The 5,715-nt window shown below is 45.8% G+C and overlaps 1 pseudogene; it reads right to left on the bottom strand.

Moving 5' to 3' along the window:
- Positions 1–1,612: 1,612 nt before the first annotated feature.
- LOC105742771 lies at positions 1,613–3,986 on the bottom strand (annotated as a pseudogene).
- Positions 3,987–5,715: the final 1,729 nt, after the last annotated feature.

The raw sequence follows: 5,715 nt of genomic DNA, 5'->3' as shown, positions 1-5,715 counted from the left end.
AAGCACCTTCCCTTCTCCTGATTTGTGGTTTTCTGCTTTAAAAACTGTGTGTCACTCCAACTGGGTGCTTCACTCTGGTCAGTTTTCTGAGGAGAGTGTTGTCACTGAGCTCAGCTAATAAAGCGCTCCAAAGCCAATAGACACCAAAGCCAAAGGAAGAATTTGCAGCCAGAAAACAAAAAGCAAACCAAACCAAAACAAAAGGAGCTTTTAAAATCAACAGGAAGTTTCTTTGTTCTCTAACAGGATCCTTCTGACATTTACCAGCATAAACCTGCTCACCAGCCTGCACTGAGAACCACAGTTCTCCCTTGCGATTTGCCTTGTAAGGGCCCTGTGTGGGTCCTGCTGGAGGACTCTATCCTGTGCAGCCTGTGTAGCAGCTCTGTCACTCTGTGCGCATGCAGTGCACGCTGGCCCTCAAGTGGGGCTCTGAGTCTGGCCTGTTTCCAAGATGCATTTCCCAGGTTATTAGAGAGCAGAGGCCAGCATGGCAGGTGGGATCATGGGGGACATCTGAAAAGGGAAGTTTCAGCTGTGTCCACATGGCTGGGAAGGGGCAGGGGAAGAGGATGTCCTGGATGGTGGAGCAGCAGGCAGTGGGGGATGGGGAAGGGGGAACCCAGCCTGGTCCAGGCTTGAGTGAGGGAGCCCGAAGAGGAGGAATGGAAGGGAGAGTAAGGGGGTGAAAGGCGAAGCAGAAAGAGAGAAAAAAAGGAGGAGGAAAAGAGGAGAAAGGAGGGGCAGAGAGTGAGACTACAAAAAAGAAGGGGGAAAAGAAAAATTTAGAAGCCTGTTGAAGCTTTTGGGGTTCAGCCCCGCCCCCTTTAGTAGACATTCCTTTTGGTCCTTGGCCCTTCAGAGCTGTGGTGTGGAGTCAGGTGTCAGGTCACATTCTGTTCCTCCAGATCCAGGGATCTGATGCGCCAGTCAAGAAGCAGAAGACTGTGAGGGTCGCTCAGCTTGGGAACCAGATAGGCCAGACTGGAGCTGGAACAGCGCCTTTACTTATGGGCTACAGGACTGCCAGGCAGCTCGCACGCAGGAGAGGATGGAAAGTCCCTGGTGCCGGGTGCAAAGGGTTATTACACCAAAAGTACATCCTGTTTGGTAAACAAGTTTGTTATCTAGCACAGAACAGCAAAAACCCACACCCATTTGACACAATTTCAAACTCTTTGCCACTGAGGGGTCTTTCACAGTTTAGAGAAAAGCATGTTTTATAAGCTACCTCCTAAGCCATGTTTACAGGAGATGGTGAGAGAGGGAGTTTGCATTAGATACGTGCCATGACAAGGAACAGTTACTGATTATTACACACCCCTGAGCAGAGAGTGAGAATACATTCCTTAGAGTAGACAACACAGCCCGTGTTCTTCCTGGTAACATCCCGCAGTTTTAGCACAAAATTCAGATAACCTACTAGAGTTCAGGTCCATCATTTTATTTATTCATTTATTTATTGAATACATTTTTAGTACAGGGTCTACAGGGTTTCACTGCATAGATCAGACTTGCAGGGACTCTCCTGATTTCAGCCCTCCAAGTGCTGGGATTACAGGAGCTTGTCACCACCTCCAGTCTCAATAGCAGTCTCAGTCGGCCCCGGGGTCAGCGCGAGCATGGCATAAGGTGCCAGGAATGGAAAACTGGTTCTTGAGCTTGCCTAAGCAAGGACTTTTGTCTGCTGCATTATCTGATCGGCCCTCATCCAGCATCTTTGTCACCCATTCAATCATATTCAGTTAGACGATTTCCTGCTGCTCCTTCAGCACCCACGAAACAGGATCCTCTGAGAACATCACACAGCAGAATGGCTCGACGTTGACCACCACAAGGTAACCGTACAAGACTTCCTCTTTATACACATCTATGAATTTGACCTCATAAGATACTCATGCAGCGGTGGAGCAGAAATGGAAGACTGGCAACTTGGAAATGGCTTGTGCTATCACTCTTTGCAAAGAGCCGGGGTCAACATTTTCTTCCGCGCATCCCAGGACTCGCCTACACTTATCATGCACTCCAATTAAAAGATAGCCCCCTCCAGTGTTGGCAAAGGCAGGGATGTACTCTCGGATTATCCTTTTTACATATTCTTGGCTCTTGTGTGTGGAGAACTGTTTAAACTCTACAGAATGGGACTCGGGAAAGGGCAGGCAGTGACCATATTCAAGCCTCTTGCTTTGAAAAACATGGCTAGCAGGGTTAGGTTCCTTGATGTCCTGATGCATAACTCTGAGGATTTTACTAGGTTTCAATTCTTTGTTAATGAGAGTTTTCTGTGCCTTCCTTTTCTGGGTCTTCAGGAAATCATATGCCTGCCTCGAACCCAGGCGAACCACAGAGGTACCAGATCTGCGGTATAGGGAAGAACTTGCACTGCAAATGGGGGGCTTGTTGGAGTTGTCTTCAGGCCAAGCACCCCCTCTCCAAGGTTTAACAGAGATGTCGAAAACCCTCCCCTGTTGCCGGGTCTCAAAGAATGCCTGAAGCACATCTGAAGACGGAATCAGTTCTCTCAAGGCCTGCTCCAAGTCCAAGCCCAGCTCCACAGGATGCTCAGCCTCATTTGCCATTTCCATCCGAATCACTCCTCCTCCTGAGTTTAACAGAGCACACGCAGCCCGCACAACTTCCTTCTTCTCTTTATCCCTCTGAATTTTCTGCAGCTTTTGCCTGCATTCTTCACCAAGGGTCACTTTGCCTACATGGATGACCCGGTGTGCTTCAGATGCTTGTGTTAGGAGTGAGCACTCATTTCTCTGCATGTTTATCCCACAGTTGAAAGTATTGATATGTTCCTCTCTGTTTTGGTGTAAAGTTATTTGCTGTACACACGGAGTCTACATTTGCAGATATCCGAAAATATTTAGGTTGTGTCTAATATGTTTTTTAGACACAGCAGTAAATCAATAAGTAAGACAGCTTAGGTGATGAATGGAAAGAGTGTTGAGATTTAGTCAAATTGAAGTAACTGGTGAGTTGGAGCAGTGTTATTCAGTTCTGGGTAGTGGCTCAGAGATAGTGCTCTTACCTTCCTGGCGCAAATCCCTTGGTTCTGTTCTCAGGGCAGAGCTTAGATCAATAGTCTGTTAAGTGGTCACCAGGAATGGCTGGACCCGCATTTCTCTCCGAGGATCTTGAGATGTAGGCTGTGGCTTATATGCTGAGTTTGGTGACTCACTATAGTGAGAGGGATCTGTAATGGGCCTACTTTGAACAGTTTTTTTGGGCTAAAACACTACAAAACTTTTAGGTCCCCTATGCTTTGGTTTTCTACCATTAGGCCTAGGTTTTGGCCCTTTTTCAACAGCCACAAAGCTGTTGAAAAAAGGGTCATGATAAGTTAGTTTTAGTGTCACATTCCTCTTTTTTAGGTGTGGCCCCAGCTGTTTTGCTGACTGTGCCAAAATACCTTGAGGGAACATAATTCACCCTGTTTATAGTGAGAGGGATCTGTAATGGTCTACTTTGAATTGTTTTGGATCCAAAATTATACAAAAGTATTAGGTTCCCTTATGCTTTTGTTTTTTACCCCTAGGAATATGTTTTGCACTTTGTTCAAGGCTGTTGCACAGTAAGTCCCTTTTTCCTTTACATGCCTTATTTTTTTATCCAGGGCCTCAACTCTTCTGCTGACCATGACAAAATCCCTTGAGGAAGGTCTGGGGACTGCATAGGCAGCCATCCTGGTCTGCGAGAAGGAGAGCAGCTCCTGCTTGGAACAGAGCCCAGAAGGGCTATGGGACAGTAGGGCATACAGTCGGAGCCCAGCAGAGAGCCCGGGTTTCTGCCCAGGCAGAGAAGGAGACCACAGGCCAAGTTCCCTTTACCTATATCTCAGGAAACCTGTAAGCCTCAAGGTTTTAGCCACTGTAGAATGAAGAAAGAAGTTCTATAGCTAGGACTCCTCCTCCCTCCTGTGCTTCCTCTTCCTTCACTCACTGTAACCACCCAATAAGCCAAAGAATCAAAGGTTTTATAAGGAGACAGATCCTGGGATGCGACTGTCTCACCAGGCTGGGTCAGGCTGAGTCTTCCCTTCCCCTTCTCTCCCTGCTGGCTGCTGCTCTCCTCTGGCTATTCACAGCGCCACACCGTCCTTCCCCCTGCCATGTGTTCACACCCCACACTTCATTTTTCAGATGTCCTCGAATGACCCCAGATGCCAAATGGGACTTCACTCCCCAGTGCGCTGGGAAGTGCGTCTTAAACACCAGGCAAAAGTAGAGCCCCATTTGAGGGCCACCTTATATTGCAGGTGCACAGAAGGACCGAGTTCCACCCACAGAGTGGGACTCTGCCCGGTGAACCCTCACATGGCCCTCAGGAACCTAAACACAAGGGTGAGCAGTGGCTTTGAGCCCAGGCTGGGGTTGTAAATTTACCCGGGTCATTGTCAGACTGCTTGTGCAAGAGGAAAAAAGCTGCCTGTTGATTGTGCCACCTGGTTTATTTCTGAACAGAAGCCTTTTATATAGGTAGATATAGATAGATATAACATATAGATAAATATAGATAGACGTAGGTAGATAAATAGATATAGACAGATATAACATAGATAGATATAGATTGATGTAGATAGAATAAGAACATTCTAGAAAGGCTGTGAGATTATTGTTTGTAGAGAAGTAGGCCTTTAGGCTTCTTCCTGGCTTGCTTTTCTGGGTGGCACTTCTTCCCTCTGAGGGTTCCCTCCGCCTGAGGTGGAGCTAAAGACTTTGGGATAGATGTGGGCTCCTGCAGCTTTCTCCTCTTTCAATGAGAAAGAGGCTCACCCTGTCCAATCTTTACATTCCCAAGATAAGTACTGTACATATCAGCAGGCCATGAGTTTGTCTCCAGGTACAAAAGGAAAAAACACTGTACAGTATGTCTACACAAACAGCAACCATACTTATGCAATAGAAAGGGCAGTCACCAAGAGCCTGTCACTGGGCTCTGGATGGTGAGAGGGAAATGTATGAAAAAATTCATTGAGATATGTGATGTACCACTCCCAGCTGTACACAGGGAATGAAATCATCATGACGCACACGCAGGCACTGCTGTGGCAAACAGGGAGAGTGAAAGGAAACGAAGATTTGGAGGCAGTGAGCAGCTTTATTTGATTGCCACCGGTGGCCAGGCTCTTCCCAGCAACAAAGACAGCCAGGTATGCCCTCTTGTAGGCTGGGGTTTTAATCGGTTTTCTTGGGCAGGCAGTACAGAATCAGAACTGAAGGGTTTTGACAGGGCAGGAAAAGGTCTCGTGATTTTGGAGAGCTTGTGGGTGAAAAGAAAAAATGGAAAGAGTGTCCACGTTGTCTGCCTGCATGAAGAACCAGGAATAAAGGGGTTTACTTTAGAATATACATATAGATATAGATAGATATAGTCAGATGTAGATATATGTAGATAGATATAGAGTGATACTGATAGATAGGTATAGATAGATATAGATAGAGATCAATATCAATAGATAGATATAGATAAATAGATAGATGGATATAGATAGACATAGATAGATATAGATAGATATCGATAGATATGAATACATAGGTAAAGCTAGATACAGAGAGATAGATACAGACAGATATACATAGATATTGATATATAGGTATACATAGATATAAACAGATATCGATAGACAGGCATACATAGATATAGAAACATAGATAGAGATAGAGAGAGATATCGATAGATAGGTATAGCTAGATATAGATATATATA

The sequence above is a fragment of the Octodon degus genome, unplaced genomic scaffold (genome assembly GCF_000260255.1).
Source record: "Octodon degus isolate 3935 unplaced genomic scaffold, OctDeg1.0 scaffold00072, whole genome shotgun sequence".
In the NCBI taxonomy this organism is placed as follows: domain Eukaryota; kingdom Metazoa; phylum Chordata; class Mammalia; order Rodentia; family Octodontidae; genus Octodon; species Octodon degus.
Note: the sequence above shows the minus strand (reverse complement) of the source record. Positions and strands in the feature narration are given on the sequence as shown.